At 43.3% G+C, this 17,644-nt stretch overlaps 1 protein-coding gene across 5 annotated transcripts in view; it reads left to right on the top strand.

The window, feature by feature from the left end:
- Window positions 1–17,644, top strand: part of HOMER2 (homer scaffold protein 2) — a 135,530-nt gene that overhangs the window by 79,922 nt on the left and 37,964 nt on the right. The window lies entirely within an intron of this gene.

The following is a 17,644-nucleotide window of genomic DNA, read 5'->3' as shown; positions in this document are numbered from 1 at the left end:
TATACATCTCCAGAATGCCATACCAAAACATACTGTGCAACCCTTGCTGACATGAAGGCACCAGAATTACTACAGATGTAATCATTTATCATGACTTATGTGGCTAGTATGGTCCAAATTACCCTCAAGCTCCCGCCTTAAGGTCCATAAATACTCCTAAGGAAAAATCCACCATGTGGCGCTCAGTCCTCTCACAGAGGCACCCCACTGGACTCCTCTGCAGCGTTCCTTCTTCTAATAAAACTTCTTCAATCCTATACGGTTGTCAGTAAATTCTTACCAACCCACAAGTCAACCACTTTACAACTTTACAATGTGGGGGCTCTGACACCTCACCTGGCAGTATCATCTTTTTAACGTGTATTTGAGATATGTCACTTTCTTTACCTTTCTCAGTAAAGGTAGGGAAACAAGTTAGTTTTTTTTTTTTTTCTTTTTTTTTTTTTTAGACAGAGTCTTACTCTGTTGCCCAGGCTAGAGTGCAGTAGCATGATCTCAGCTCACTGCAACCTCTACCTCCTGGGTTCAAGCGATTCTCCTGCCTCAGCCTCCTGAGTCACTGAGATTACAGTCACACGCCACCACACCTAACTAATTTGTCGTTTTAGTAGAGATGGGGTTTCACCGTGTTGGCCAGACTGGTCTCGAACTCCTGACCTCGGGTGATCTGTCGTCCCGGACTCCCAAAGTGTTGGGATTACAGGCATGAGCCACCATGCTCAGCCGAAACAAGTTAGCTTTTAATGTGATATGTAACTGTAGGATACAGTAAAATTCCTCTTCAAAGGTTTTAGCCTGTTAACTTCCTTTAAAATCCAAGAGTGGAAAAGTTATTAAGTACAATGAGTTCTGAGTTCCTCTTCAAAGAACTAATATGTCAGTATGTTCAGCTCCCTGGTTCTTTGTTCTCCATTTTAAAGTTTAACTTCCTCGTTCTTTATGCCTTCTTGCCCTTAGTTTCAGTAAACAACCCCCTCCTAGCCTGTATCACCTGCTCTGACCTTAGTCATCCTTGGTCACCTGCTCTGTCCTTAGTCATCCTTAGTCACCTGTTCTGTAACCGTCCCTCCCACCAAAACTACTCACTCCGCCACTCCAACTCATACCCCTGTCCTCTTTAAAACAGCCAATAGGAATTAGCTTAGACTGTGCGGTCCAACCCTAGCCAATAGGGGAAAGACATAGCAGTAGGGACTAACTGCGTTAAGAAGAAGACCCCTTTCCCCTCCCTTGTCTGGTGTGCTCTCACCACTGTTCCATCTGTGAGATGCACCCTTCTATAGAAGTAAATTGCCTTGCTGAGAAAACTTGCCTGAGTGCTGTTTGCACTTCGCAGCACCGAGCATTTACTTCCAACACAGCCAAATGGTTTTTTGGAATGATCAGTCAACTAGAATGATCCTGAACTTAACTTTGAGTTCCAGTATTCTTTCCTGGCTTTCCTACTGTGTTCTTGGCCCTGTGTTCATCCAAGGATGGTTCCTTTTCTTGCCCCTGACCTGGGCGCCTCCCTGGTTTGGTTGTTCCTCTCCTCTTTTCTCTATGCAGACCCTCCCTGAGTGGTTTCATCCACTGTGATTTCTTCTCGGTTGCTGCTGTGGGCTCCCCAGTGTTGTCGTCTAACCCTGCAGTCACCCCAAAAAGAAATTCCACTCACTTTCCAACATCTCTTCCAGTTGGTTCACAGGCAAGGCACACCCAGCATCACTAAAATCTCCTCTCAGTTGCCCAAGCCAGGCAATTTAGAGTCACTGAGTCTTTTTTCTCCTTCATCCTCCACATTTGATTTTTTTTTTTTAAAGCAAAACAGCTGATAAAAGAAAAACTTAAGACAAAATACATTTAACAGAACAATTACTGAATTGGGCAGCCCTCAGAATCAGAAGAGATTCAGAGAATTCCACCCTGCAATGTAGACACTGAGTATGTATGGACAGAAAAGAGCTGAAGAAAGCAGAAACAAGAAACAACAAAAAGCAGATGGTTGTTTCAAAGTTACTGTCCCTAGAAAGGTTAAAGTGGAGGGAGCTTCCTTATCATGTCTGATAAAACTGGCCTGTGTGGGGATTTGGCTATTCTCTGTCCTGATTTCTTGAAAGGTCAGATAAACCACTTAGTTTTGGCATGGTCACCTGGAACTTTAGCATAAGTGACTCCATTTTGGTTTAGTCTGTTGGGACTGAGTGCAGAAGCTCAGTCTGAATCAGTGGACTCCTAGAAGTTTAATACAGCTTTATTGAGATATAATTCACATAATATACAATTCACATAAGTATACATTCATTGATTTATTTTTCTGCTATAATCAGAGACTTTGGAACCATCACCACAATCTAATTTTATAGAACATTTTTATTCCCCCTGAAAGTCAGAATCCATTAGCAATCACTCCTAATTTCCTCTACCCTGGCTTCCTATCCTTGGACAGCCACTCATCTACTTTCTCTCCATAGGTTTTTTGCCTATTCTAGACATTTCATATAAATGGAATCATAGAATGTCTGGCCTTTTGTGACTGCCTTCTTTCACTGAGCACAATGTTTTCAAGGTTCATCCCTGTTATAGCCTGTATCAGTACTTTATTTCTTTTTTTATTATCAAATAATATCTATATCCTGTATCACTACTTTATTTCTTTTTTATTGCCAAATAATACTCTATTATATGGATATACCACATTTTGTTATTCATTCATCTGTTGATGAACATTTGAGTTGTTTCTACTTTTTGGCCACTCCTATTATTGAATTCTAGTTTAATTCCATTGTGGTATGAAAACAGACACTATATAATTTCTGTTCTTCTAAATTTGTTGAGGTGTGTTTTATGGCCCAGAATATGGTCTATCTTGAATGTTTCATGTCACTTTGGTTTTTTGTTTTGTTTTGTTTTGTTTTTGAGACAGAGTTTCACTCTGTCGCCCAGGCTGGAGTGCAGTGGTGCGATCTCAGCTCACTTCAAGCTCCGCCTCCTGGGTTCACGCCATCCTTCTGCCTCAGCCTCCCGAGTAGCCGGGACTACAGGAGCCTGCCACCATGCCTGGCTAATTTTTTTTCATACTTATTAGTAGAGACGGGGTTTCACTGTGTTAGCCAGGATGGTCTTGATCTCCTGACCTCATGATCCGCCCGTCTCCGCCTCCCAAAGTGCTAGGATTACAGGCGTGAGCCACCGTGCCTGGCCTCATGTCACTTTGAAAAAGAACATGCAATCTACTCTTGTTGGATGAATAGTCTGTAGGTGCCAATTATACCCTATTAGTTGATGTCGTGATGTTGAGTTCAACTCTGTACTGAAGGATTTTCTGCCTCTTCAAATTCCTCCCTCCCCCTCCCCCCTCCCTCCTCCCTCCCTCCCTTCCTCCCTCCCTTCCTCCCTCCCTCCCTCCCTTCCTTTCTTCCTTCCTTCCTTCCTTTCTTCCTTCCTTCTTTTTGAGATAGGGTCTTGCTCTGTCACCCAGGCTGGAGTGCTGTGGCACAGTCTTGGCTCACTGCAACCTCTGCCTCCTGGGTTCAAGCGATTCTCATGCCTCACCCTCCTGAGTAGTTGGGACTGCAGGCACCTGCCTGGTGGTGTCCAGCTAGTTTTTTGTATTTTTAGTAGAGACAGAGTTTCACCATGTTGACCAGCCTGGTCTCAAACTCCCGACTGTCCAGTTATACACCCGCCTCGGCCTCCCAAAGTGCTGAGATTACAGGCGTGAGCCACTGCACCCAGCCTCGGCTCTGTCCATTTCTAACTGAAGGCTGTTGATATTTCCAACTATAATAGTGGATTCACTAATTTTTTTTCTTGTAGTTCTGTTAATTTTGGCATGTATTTTGACACTTTGCTGTTAGGCACATACACATTAAGGTTATGTCTTCTTTTAGTATTGGCCCCTTTATTATTAGGTAATGACTCTCTTTATCTCTTATAACTTTCCTTGCTCTTAAGTCTGCTCTGTCTGAAAGTGATAGAGCTACTCCTGCTGTCTTTTGACTAGTGTTATATGGTGTATGTTTTTCTATCCTTTACTTTTAATCTATATGTGTCTTTATATTTAAAGTGGGTTTCTTGTGGCCGGGCACAGTGGCTCACACTTGTAATCCCAGCACTTTGGGAGGCCAAGGTGGGCGGATCATTTGAGGTCAGGAGTTTGAGACCAATATGGAGAAACCCCATCTCTACTAAAAATACAAAAATTAGCTGGGCATGGTGGCCTGTGCCTGTAATCCCAGCTACTCGGGAGGCCGAGGCAGGAGAATCACTTGAACCCCAGAGGCAGAGGTTGCGGTGAGCCAAGATTGCACCATTGCACTCCAGCCTGGGCAACAAGAGCAACACTCTGTCTCAAAAAGAAAAACAAAAAGTGGGTTTCTTGTAGTCAGGCCTTATTTTTTAACCCACTCTAACAATCTCTATCTTGTGTGTGTTTAGTATATTGACATTTAAGGTGATTTGATATCATTGGATTAATATCTGTCTTATTTGTTACAGTTTTCTATTTGTTGCCCATGTTCTTTGTTCCAATTTTTTCTTCTACACTTTTTCTGCCTTTTGTAATTGAGCATTTCATATGATTCTATTTTTTTCTCCTTTCTTAGCATATCAATTATACTTCTTTTTTTTCACTTTTTTACTGGCTGCCATAGAGTTTGCAGTATACATTTACAATGAATCCAAGCTCACTTTCAGATAACACTATATTGCTTCATGGGTAGTACAAGTAATTTATAATAACAAAATAATCCTAACTCCTCCATCCCATCGCTTATGTCATCCTGTTATTCACTTCATTTACATATATGCATATATTGTTATTATTTTGATCATACTGTTATCTGTTAGATCAATTAAGAATAACAAAAAAGTTTTTATACTACCTTCACTTATTCATTCTCTGATGTTCTTTCTTTATGTAGATTGAAGTTTCTGTCCTATCTCATTTTCCTTCTTTCTGAAACACTTAACATTTCTTGTAAAGCAGGTCTATTGGCAACAAACTCCATCTATTTTTGTATGTCTGAGAGTCCTTATTTCTCCTTCATTTTTAAACAATAATTTCTCAGAGTACAAAATTCTAGGTTGGTGAGTGCTTTTTTCTCTTAACACTATGTATTTTACTCCATTCTTCTCACTTGCATGGTTTCTAAGAAGTTAGATGTCATTCTTATCTTTGTTCCTTTGTAGGTAAGGTGTTTCTTTCCTCTGGCTTTTTTCAAGATTTTAAATTTATTTTTGATTTTCTGAAGTTTGAATGTGATATGCCTAGGGTATAGTTTTTGGCATTTATCCTGCGTGGTGTCCTCTGAGCTTCCTGGGTCTGTGGTTTGGTGTCTGACATTAATTTGGGGGAAATTCTTAGTCATTATTGCTTCAAATGTTGCTTCTGATTTTTCTTTCCCTCTTCTCCTTCTAGTATTTTTATTATGCCTATGTTATACCTTTTCCAGTTTTCCCACATTTCTTGGCTATTCTGTTTTTTGGTGTTTTTTGTTTTGTTTTCAGTCTTTTCTCATTGCTTTTCAGTTTTGAAAGTTTCAGAACTTCTAATCCCTGAGCCTTCCAGAAGCAGTTGAATAAGGGCTGCCTTGAAGACTGAGATTCTTTCCTTAGCCCTGTACTGTCTACTAATGAATGCATCAAAGGCAATCTTTATTCTGTTACAGTGTTGTTAATCTGTAGTATTTCTGTTTGATTCTTTCTTAGAATTTCCATCTCCTTACATTATTCATCTGTTCTGGCATGCTGTCTACTTTTTCCATCAAAGCCCTTAGCATATTAATCATCATTTTAAAAATTCCTGGGCCAATAATTCCAACATGCCTGCCATATTACGACTCCAGTTCTCATACTTGTTCAGTCTCTTCAAACTATTTATTTATTTTTAACTTTTGGTGTGCTTTGTAATTTTTTGGTGAAAGGTAGGCATGCTGTCCTGTGTGAAGTGAACTGCATAAATAAGCCTTTAGTAATGTGGTGGTAGGATCCGGGGGAGGGGAAGCATTCCACAGCCCTATGACTATGTCTCAGTCTTTAGGTGAGCCTGTGCCCCTGGACTGTGAACTTCACCAATGCTTCTCAATTTTTTTCTCTCCGCTTAGGTAGGACAGGATGGTTGAAGCACGCTGGAGTTGGGTATTTCCCTTCCTCCAGCTTAGTTGGGCACTGATAGTACCCCAGCTGATTGGGCCCTGGTAAATTAGTTTCTCCTGAGGGCAGGGCTTGTTAGGAAGAACAGGTGCTCTGGTGTATTTTAAAATGGCTGCATTCCCCTCCCCCTGCCTGAAGCATGAGGGGATTTTTCTCTGATGCTCGGTGTGAAAACCTGGTAAAACTCCTGGAAGTAAAACTCAAGACAGTGGGCAGGCCCCTCCCCCCACCCCTATGATTGGGTCCCTCTGGAGTTTTTAACTCTTGAGACCTACCCACACTGAGCCTTCAGCAATTCCCCAATTATAGTTCAGGTTTTCCTGCCCTGGCACTTGTTTCCACAGAGGTCTCTGCTAATGGCTTTCTGCTCTGGTAAGTTGTGATTCTCTGTACCTGCTTGTCTCTCCAATTTTGGGGGCAGTGGTTTGCCCTGTGACCCCACTTCTGTGACAGAGCGGAGAAGAGGTGTTGATTTTTCCGTGTGTTTTTTGTTTTGAGCCAGTCTCACTCTATTGCCCAGGCTGGAGTGCAGTGGTGTGATCTCGGCTCACTGCAGCCTCCACCTCCCAGGCCCAAGGAATCCTCCCACCTCAGCCTCCCGAGTAGCTGAGATTACAGGTGCGGGCCACCACGCCTGGCTACTTTTTCTATTTTTAGTAGAAACGGGGTTTCACCCTGTTGGTCAGCCTGATCTCGAACTCCTGGCCTCAACTGATCTGCCCACCTTGGCCTCCCAAAGTGCTGGGATTACAAGGCGTGAGCCACTGCACCCAGCCTTGTTCAGCTTTTTACTTGGTGTGTGTGTGTGTGTGTGTGTGTGTGTGTGTGTGTGTGTTTGTTTAGACGGAGTTTCACTCTTGTTGCCCAGGCTGGAGTGCAATGGTGCAATCTCGGGGCACAATCTCAGCAACCTCTCTACTTCCCGAGTTCAAGCGATTCTCCTGCCTCAGCCTCCTGAGTAGCTGGGATTACAAGTATGCACCACCAGGCCCGGCTAATTTTTTTGTATTTTTAGTAGAGATGGGGTTTCTCCATGTTTGTCAGACTGGTCTCAAACTTCCGACGTCAGGTGATCCGCCTGCCTTGGCCTCCCAAAGTGTTGGGATTACAGGCGTGAGCCACGGTGCCCGGCCTTTTACTTGTTAAAATGAAGTGGCAGCTTCCAAGCTCTTCATGTGCGGGACTGGAAACTGGAAATTGTCCCGACGCCATTTTGAAATCTCAGGAACCCACTCCCTTCCATTCGTCCCTACCACTCTAGGCCAGGCCTCCATCTCCCGGTGCCTGGGTGATTGCGAAGTGCCTCAGTAATAGCTTCCGGTCTCTTCCCCCTTCAGCCCGTCTTCAATAGAAGTGCCACAGTGATCTCTCTAAATTGTAGTGCTGATTGTGCCACTCCTTTGCTCAGCATTTTCTAAATTTATTTTACTATGGAATAATGTACCCATTTTGAAACACTAGTGGAAGATCAACCGATCATAAAATACAACAGACTCTTAGGTGAAGTGGACAGCAAGATATGGTCTCACAGATGAATTAATTGCTGTGAGATTATTCACATTTGTAGGTGAATGCTTTGTAATAGAATAAAACAAAATTATTTTCAGCTTAAGAACAAAGTATATAAGTAGACATCTAATTTCATTTTTATTGTAGATGAATATAAAAGCCCTCAGTATTTAAAATTGAAAACATTATTTTACCAGTCCTTTAAAAAAAACCGTGTCTAATCAATATTAAGAATAATGTTTCCAAGTCATACCCTTATATGAGGTATGGCATGACGTCTTCCATAATTTGTTTCATTACAGTGTAATATGAAAATCTTTGCACACAGATGTGTTATAGCAAAAGGAAGAACACAAATTGTTCCTTCGGCAAGATTTTGTGCTCTCTTGAATTAAAAACTGTCTCAGAAATCATTAATCCTTGTGACTTGGGCAGCACACCACCTGGTTTTTTAGAAATCACTAGGATATTGGCTGGGCACAGTGGCTCATGTCTGTAATCCCAGAACTTTGGGAGGCCGAGGCGGGCGGATCACAAGGTCAGGAGTTCGAAATCAGCCTGGCCAATATGGTGAAACCCTGTCTCTACTAAAAATACAAAAATTAGCCAGATGTAGTGGCAGGTGCCTGTAGTCATAGCTACTCAGGAAGCTGAGGCAGGAGAATCTCTTGAACCCGGGAGGCAGAGGTTGCAGTGAGCCGAGATTGCACCACTGCACTCCAGCCTAGGTAGCAGAGAGAGACTCGGTCTCAAAAAAAACAAACAAAAAAGGAATCACTTGGATGTTTTCCAGATCTTGGCTTGTGGGGTTCATACGTGAATCATAAACTCTGCTTTTTGTTTAAAACTTCCTTTGTTCATGATAGATTAAAGTGGGATGAATTTTTATAGTATAAATGTTAACCATACCGTCTACAGAAACAAATATACGTTGAAATCCTGAGATGATTCCTTCTGTAGACAACATACTGTGGATAGAAAGTAACCATCCATGCAGTGACCGGTTTGTCAGTGCAAGAATACACCTATGTTGTGGCTCACAGGAAGATACCTGTGTATTATGCAGCCCCCAAGCTATTTCCTGGCAGTCTTGGCTTGAGAACACTTCTTGAAGGTGATAGCACATAATTATGAGAATGACTATCCAAATGCTTTTTAATGTTTTTCCTACATATATGTTTTTTGGAATGTATTTGGAAGAGAAAATAGCTCCACAGAGCACATTAGGGAGATGCTGGTCCCAAGATAAAAACTTATTTCCTTAGCCTGAGGCTCAGGCTCCATGGTTATCTGGCTTTGGCCCTCCCTGAGACCTAGTCTCCTGCCACCTGCTTCCTGTGCCACACAGTGGCCCTTGCTGATCTTTGAGTGCACTTATGGTGCCTGAATAGCTGTTTCCTCCCTCATCTGCTAAACCTAGCAGATTTGCTGGGCTCTGGGCTGAGGTGGAGGGAGATGTATATGTATGGAGGTGGGAGAGGGGTTTCTGTGCAGGGGTGCTGTTTGAATATAAGATGGCATTGCTATGTTGCTAGTGAGTTTTGTTTTATTTTCTCTTCTGTCCCTGTCCTAGACTTCCCCTTCACTTCACTCATCCCCACCGCCATAATGTTTACCTATCCTGCATCCTCAGAGAAGCTTTACCTCCCCCTCCACACCCCCATGCCCATATTTGCTTTCCATCTCAGCTTTGCTTCTCCACAACTCTACCTGTCTCCCTCCTGGCTGTCCAGGTCCTCACCCACTGTCCTGGGCCCATCCAGCCCTTTTGGAGAATTGGGACCCTTTTCCAAAGCACATGGGAATGGATCTGATGGCTCCTCTGGGGCAGCCTTTAGCTGTGAACCAGCCCCAGAACTTTGTCAAACCCACGTCTCAGGAGGACCAATAGGAGAATGTGTGTTCAAAGCTCCTTAAAAACTGTCAGACACTCTAGGAAATAAGGTAGTGTCATTAATAAAGCCTGTCAGTATTCATCAGGGGCACTTGCCTCATCCATTCCCTGGTGTAAATGTGACCCAAAAAGGGAATCCCTAGTCAGAGGACTAGGAGGTTTTGTGACAAGTATTTCTTCTATCAGATCACTAATTTGTAAGGTTTGTTAATTGGTCAGTTTGGGGACGGGAAGAAAATAACTTTAATAGAATGGGGCAGCTGTGACCTCCTTGAAGGGGCTCAGACCAGGCAAGGAGACAGACATCTGGCTAAGGTCCAGCAGATGCAGACTCTTCCTAGGTAGCTGTGCATTGTTGTAACGGGATTTCTGTGTCTCCACTAATGATCAATACTGCCTGTGTCATGCACTGAATTCTTTGGGCTTCTATTTCTGGACTCTATGCTCTTCCATTATTTATCTATTTACTAAGACCTTCTGCCTTGTTTGCTATAACTTTATAATAATATATTTCAATATCTGAGATGGCTAAAACTCTTCATTGCTTTTCATTTTAGAATATTTTGGCTGTCCTCACATAGTTTTCCATATGAATAACCCCTGTCTAGTTCTAAAAATAATACTACTATTTTTATTATGTTAGATTTATATATTTAGGGATAATTGACAGCTTTGTTTTGGCTTTCCCATTTAAGAATATGTCTTATTAAAGTTTTCTTCTGTGTGCCTCAGAAGTTTTTGTTGTTATCGTATTTATTTATTTGACTTCTTAAAAATATTGGTCTTGCTATGTTGCCCAGGCTGGAATGCATTGGAAATTCACAGGCCCAATCATAGTGTGTACTAGAGCCTGGTCTCAAGCCATACTGCTGCCTCAGCCTCCTGTGTGGCTGGGACTATAGGGGCACACCATTGTACCTGGCTTACTTTTATTTTCTAAACATAGATCTTGCATGCTTCGTAAATAGATTCCAAGAAGTTGTATCCTTTTGGTTGCTACTGTAAATGGGATTTTAGGAAATCTATTATTATATATTTTTAATTTTGTGACGGAGTCTCACTTATTGTGTTACCCAGGCTTGAAGTGCAGTTGCATAATCTTGGCTCCCTGCAACCACCACCTCCCTGGTTCAAGCGATTCTCCTGCCTCAGCCTCCCAAGTAGCTGGGATTACAGGTGCCCACCACCACACCGAGCTAATTTTTATATTTTTAGTAGAGATGTGTTTTGCCATGTTGGCCAGGATGGTCTCGAACTCCTGACCCCAAGTAATCCGCCCACCTTGGCCTCTCGAAGTGCTGGGATTACAGGCATGAACCACTTTGCCCAGCCAGACAATCTATTATATTTTTTATCTGGTTGTTTGTGTATTTAGGAAGGCTACTGATTTTTTTTTTATTAGTAATTTTATACCTAGCCACTTTACTTAATTTTAATTACTATACTCTTTCAGTTGATTTTCTTGGGTGTTCTCTATGTGCAATTCTATTATCTGCAAATAACAATAACGTTGCTATGTGGATTTTGTATAAAAGTAGAACTCCAATATGCTTATAAGTTAGATTCTTTGCATGGGAGGATGTGCAAGAAAAAAATTTCTGTCCACATTTCCTTTTTCCTTCAGTTCTCTGTCCTGGGTTCTGAGGATTTGGCCCTGCTGGCTGTTGTAGCCTGTTGACCACGTAGAGTGTGGGTCAGTGGTCAGATGAGCCCATGCTTCCAATCCCTTGTGATGGGTGAGCAGTCAATGGCCTGTGTCTTCAGAGCACAAATCAGACTTCACAAGATACTATGACAGTACATGAAGGGATAGTCAAGGGAGGATGTGTTGGGTCCAGTGATGGGCATATGCATTGGCTGGGATGTGTGAAAGTACAGATGATTCAGAAGTTCTAGAAGGAAAGCAGCAGAAGCCCTTCTGGTGAGAGGGCAGGGCCAGGTTTGTCAGGGGCCAGCCTATAATTCATGCAAAGCACTGGGAGCTGGTCCTGTTGGGGACAGAGCCAGGGAAGCCTTTGCATCTGGGCAGGCAGAGCATGACCCATCTGGACTAGAGGAAGACCTGTCGGTTGGTGTAGTAGATGGTGTTTGGAGGGGTTTAAGACTCAAGACAAAAACTAATTAGGGCACCTTATGAGACTTTGTAATACTGTAAAATAATGTCTGAAGGGTTGGTTTTAATTCAAATCAAATAGAAGTAGGAAAAATAAGAATTTTTGGATTTTGTAGGTTTATGTCAGAAAAAAATGTGGAGCTGGCCGGGCGTGGTGGCTCAAGCCTGTAATCCCAGCACTTTGGGAGGCCGAGACGGGCGGATCACGAGGTCGGGAGATCGAGACCATCCTGGCTAACATGGTGAAACCCCGTCTCTACTAAAAAATACAAAAAAACAACTAGCCGGGCGAGGTGGCGGGCGCCTGTGGTCCCAGCTACTCGGGAGGCTGAGGCAGGAGAATGGCGTAAACCCGGGAGGCGGAGCTTGCAGTGAGCTGAGATTGGGCCACTGCACTCCAGCCTGGGCGACAGAGCAAGACTCCGTCTCAAAAAAAAAAAAAAAGAAAAAAATGTGGAGCTAAGCATTGCAAGTGAAGAATTATGATAAGTTAAAACATCATTTCTCTCTCCCTCTTTTTTCTTTGCAAAAAGTAGTCATGCCAATTCTTTGCAGAATTATTTCACCCAGAGCCAGAAATTGTTCAAAGCAGGAGTGGTCTCTTTGCTGAGTGGTTTCATATTCCAAACATACATATGTTGCACAGAGTGTCTAATTATTCTTGGGAACAATTACTGTCAGGTTCCAGAATGTGTTCAATGAACAGCAATTGGTGTTTATTCAGCTCTAAAGAAACTATGCAAGGAACGGTAAGTTATATTGTCTGTCTAAAGTATTTTGCCATCCGGAAACATCTGCTTTCTATTTAAAGCACTGAAGAAGGAATGGGAGTATATTTGAAATTTACTCTCTGAACATTGAACATCAAAGGAAGGAGAATAAATTTGGATATGAAGGTAATTTCTGTCCTCTGATACATTCTCTTCAGCTTTTCCCTGCTGGGAAGGAAATGCGGGTTGGAAAGTTTTGATTCTCTTAAATCTTTCTATTTATATTGATTTGCACACAGGAGGAAATGACTTCTATGTCCTACTTCTAGCTCTTTTGCTTTCTCAGGTGAAGCAGAATACTCTTTCAAAGTCAGGGTCTGCTTTTCTGAATTTTGTGGTGAGGTTTGTATTTGGATTTTGCCCATAAAGGTGTTAAGATTTGTTCAGTTTGCCTGAAGTGATCCTGTGACCCTTGATTTTCTGTGTGGATAGCACTGCCCACTTACAGCCCTGTTGGGAGGATTAAATGAGAATATGTATGATTTGCTTGGTGTATAGTAAACTTTCTGTGAAGGACAATGTCTCTTCTATTGCTACGTAATAAACTGTCACATACATAGCATCTTAAAACAAAACACATTTCTGTGTGTCTGGAGTCCAGTATAGCTTAGTTGGGCCCTTTGCTTCAGGGGCCCTTGCAAGGCTGTAATCAAGGTGTTGACCAGGGCTAGAGTCTCATCTGAAGGCTCACTTGTGGAAAGATCTGCTTCCAAGCTCATGTGGTCGTTGGCTGAATTTCCATTCCTCCAAGGGAGTTGGACTAAGGGCCTCAGTTCCTGTCTGGCAGTTGGCTGGAGTCTTCCCTCAATTCCTTGTAAGGTGGATCTCCCTAATATGGCAGCTTGCTTCATCAAAACCAACAAGGTAATTTATTGAGAGAGCCTGGTAGGAGATAGATGTCATAATCCTATGTGACTTAATTACACAAATGACATCCCATCACCTTCGCAAGTTGCAGGTCTAGCCCACACTCAAGAGGAAGGGATTCCATAAGGGCGTGAACACTAGGAGTGGAGGTCACCGGGAGCCACATCCGAAGCTGCCTACTACAGACAGCTATTATTGTAGGAAGAAAGAGTAACATAATGGTTAAGAGGGAGGGTTTCCATGTCACTTAGAAATGACATCAAATTGCCAGGTGCGGTGGCTCACGCCTGTAATCCCAACACTTTGGGAGGCCGAGGCAGGTGGATCACGAGGTCAGGAGTTCAAGACCAGCCTGGCCAAGATGGTGAAACCCCGTCTCTACTAAAAATACAAAAATTAGCCAGGCGTGGTGGCGGGTGCCTGTAATCCCAGCTACTTGGGAGGCTGAGGCAGAGAATTGCTTGAACCCAGGAGGTGGAGGTTGCAGTGAACCACTGCACTCCAGCCTGGGCGACAGAGCAAGACTCCATCTGAAAAAAACAAAACAAAAACACAAAAAACAAAACAAACAACAACAACAAAAAACATCAAATCTCAGACCTGTCATGTACTGTGTTACCCAAGTCAGGTTACCTGGCCTCTCTGAGTTCCTGTTTCCCCACCTGTTCAGCCCCTTCCCTGTAGGATTGTTGCAGTTTCAAAGTGGAGAGCAGGCCTAGCAGAATGGTAAGCAGTCATTGGTAAGGTCAGTTACGAGCTTTTCTTCTCCTTGCCTTCCTTTTTTGCCTTTTCTTAAAATATCGTCAGACATTTTGGATTGTAGAAGAATAGCATAGAACTCCCCAGTGCCCCCAGACTTGGTTATTCTTGTGAAATCCCAGAGCCGCAGGTAGTTTCCTGCCAGACTGGCTGTGCAATCCTCCCCTGTTTGCCCAGGGGCTCAAGGATGAGGAATGCAGGTCTTTGGCCTCAGGAGGACCATAGCTTCCATGGTGACTACCTCAGAATGGAGCTGCCAGGATGCCCTGCAGTACCCCTCCCAGGTCTCTGTGCCTCCCCCCACTCTGGAGCAGCCACTTGCCCTCCAGAGGGCCTGTCCATGGTGACCAAGAGTGTAGCCAGGTGAGCCATTGTGTTCTGCCAGCATCCTTGCATTTCTACTTGGGCGTTCTGATGGCAGCCCACCATGACTTCAGTCCATCCACAGAGCTGAGCAGGCAGATTTGGAGATGGAGTCCCTCTTGTCTGCTCACTTTGACCCGGATCATGCCTAGCAGACAGCTGGCTGGTTTGCCTGTGCCTGGTCAGGAAGCTCTGCTATCTTCTCGGCTCCCTGTGCCTTCTCCTCCGTTTTTCCACTTTGCTTTCCTCACTTCCTCCCTCGTGTAGGCCTCAGGGACAGAGAGTGCTTGTGGAAGGCCACTGCTGGGCCACAACAGGCCACACTCATCTCCACCCTCCTTCCTGACCAGAACAGCTCTGCCTGTTCCCTTACCCCCATCCTTTGCATCCAGAGACCCTGTTCTTCGTCCCCCTGTTGCCCCACCTCCAGCCCCCTCCACAGCTGTGGGAGAACTTTCTGGAGTCTTCCTCTGTCATTCAGGCACCAGTGTCATTCTGGAATAGAGATGCTGGCTCTAGGGGCCACTTCTTTATTTTTTCTTTTTTAGATCATCTGATTATATCTAATGTGAATGTCTCCCTAGCTTCCTTGAAAATAAAAATCACCTAGAGTTCTTAAAAGTGGAGCCCCCTGGGTCCTTCCTTGGAGAGCCAGGTTCAAGAGGGCTAGGATGGGGCCTGGGAACAAGTATTTTTAGTAAGTGTACCAGCTAATTCCTGTCGTGGAGATTTAGGAAACACGTGTCTAAGCATGCCAAAACCCAGACCCAATCCCTCTTTTCTGGTGTAGGGAATAGGAGGGAAGATCTGAAAATCTGGGTCCCTTCCCAGGAAGGCTCTTCTCTAACCCATGGGCCCCCAGCCCAGCCCATTTAGTGCTCTGACAATGAGGCAGATATTGTAGCATAATTTGATTCTTCAAAAAATGTTCTGTAGTTACTGCCCTTTAAATCGCTCCTTCCTTTCACATATGCAAGAGAATACTGTGTGAGGAAGTGTTTTCCTTTATGGTGTTGTACTTAGATGACTAGCAAAATATGGTGCTGGACTGAGAGTGGCACAGCTGGGTGATCCAGGTGGCAGACTGGATCATATCACGTGGACGGAATATGAGGCCTTGCATTGATATGCACACACTCCCCATCGGCTGGCCTCTCTTGACAACAGATCCAGGAAATTACAGTGAGAATCTTCCTTTTGTTTCTAACAGCTGTCACCCAGCTGCTGGAAGGGTGTTGGTTTAGCATTAAGTGTGTGGGTGAACTTGGTCTCTGTTGAGGGAATAAAAATGCCCTAGTAATCCACAGCCCCAGAGGCACTTGTCCTGCTCCAGGGGACCTGGAAGGGAAGTTTCGGGAAGCAAGGAATGCTGCTAGCCTCTGTTCTGGAATGCTGGCCTCTGTGAACAGCTGCACTGAAGCAGCATTAATAGCATGCCCGTGGAGAAACAGGCGTAAAGAAGATGGCTGCTTTTCTTCAAAACCACAGTTGATGGTTGAGGCTGCTGGTGTTACTCAGTAGCCCTTATATGAAGCTCAAGTGGCAAATTGGTTTTCTAGGAAAAGTTTCTCAAGAGCATTCTTAAAATTTTAATAATGAGTATTCTACAGTCAGGATGGATTCAAAGACTGCTTCGCCTAAAATTATTTCATCTAGAGACCAGAACACTTAAAATTCTCTTTTCCCTTTGTTTTATTTTTTGTTTGTTTTATCTTCTTGTCTATGTCTCTTTTATGTTATGTCTTTTGACATTGTAAAGATTTTTAAAATTGTGTAAGTTACCTTTTAATTTAATTTTGTGTCTGTAATAAGTACTTATTAAATCTGTAGCATTTTATAAACAATGGGATTTTTTTTTTTTTTTTTTTTTTTTTTTGAGACGGAGTCTCGCTCTGTCGCCCAGGCTGGAGTGCAGTGGCACAATCTTGGCTCACTGCAAGCCGTGCCTCCCAGGTTCACGCCATTCTTCTGCCTCAGCCTCCCGAGTAGCTGGCACTACAGGCGCCCGCCACCACGCAGGGCTAATTTTTTGTATTTTTAGTAGAGATGGGGTTTCACCGTGTTAGCCAGGATGGTCTCGATTTCCTGACCTCATGATCCGCAACAATGGGACTATTTTTACATGTTGATAGCTTTTTTTTCTATTCATATCTTATTTTGAACACTTAAAGGATTTTTGAGAGTTTGTGTAAAGATACTTTCTTCAAAATTAAACATATTTTGTGATAAGTCTGTCATTTTGCATTACTTTGTGAAGTAGATAGCTTAAAATATGAAATGCAGTAAAATCCATTACAATTTTTATTCATCTGCCTTATTTCTAAATACTTACTGTCAAAATCTAATTCCCCACTCAACAGAAAGAAACATAGGTAATACGCAAATCTGGTGAATCACATAAAGTGCTTTAGGCATGTGGAGTGAAAAAGCAACAATATAGAGGCAAGAATAGCAGAAGGGATGAATTTGATGAATTCTACATAAAACTCAAAAGGTTTATGAGTTGGAAACATAAAATTCAAAGGTTTGATCAGGTTGGTGAATGGTTCCAGAATTAGACTGAAGAGATACAGAGACACAAAATAATTCTATCATATTACCAGGTGCAGTGGCTTATGCCCTCTCAGCACTTTGAGAGGCCAAGGTGGGAGGATCACTTGAGATCCGGAGTTTAAGACTAGCCTGGGCAACACAGAGAGACCCTGTCTCTACCCACCACCTCCCCGCAAAATTAGCCAAGTGTGGTGTCACGTGCCTATAGTCCTAGCTACTTGGGAGACTGAGGCAGGAGAATTGCTTGAGCCTCAGAGATCCAGGCTGCAGTGATCTATGATTGCATCACTACGCTCCAGCCTGGGCAGCAGTGAGACACTGTCTCCTTAAAAAAAAAAAAAAGAGACCCAGGCACAGTGGCTCACACCTATAACCCAGCACTTTGGGAGGCGGAGGCAGGCAGATCATCAGGTCAGGAGTTCAAGACCAGCCCAGCCAACATAGTGAAACCCCGTCTCTACTATAAATACAAAAATTAGCTGAGCACAGTGGCGCATGCCTGTAATCCCAGCTACTCAGGAGGCTGAAGCAGGAGAATTGCTTGAACCCAGGAGGCAGAGATTGCAGTGAGCCGAGATCACATCACTGCACGCCAACCTGGGAAACAGAGCGAGACTCCATATAAAAAAAAAAAAGATAAAATTATATCATTCATAAGTTATTGCAAATTTGAGAAGTACT

The sequence above is a fragment of the Papio anubis genome, chromosome 7 (assembly GCF_008728515.1).
Source record: "Papio anubis isolate 15944 chromosome 7, Panubis1.0, whole genome shotgun sequence".
NCBI lineage: Eukaryota > Metazoa > Chordata > Mammalia > Primates > Cercopithecidae > Papio > Papio anubis.
The sequence above is the reverse complement of the archived record's forward strand: the minus strand, read 5'-3'. Positions and strand labels throughout refer to the sequence as shown.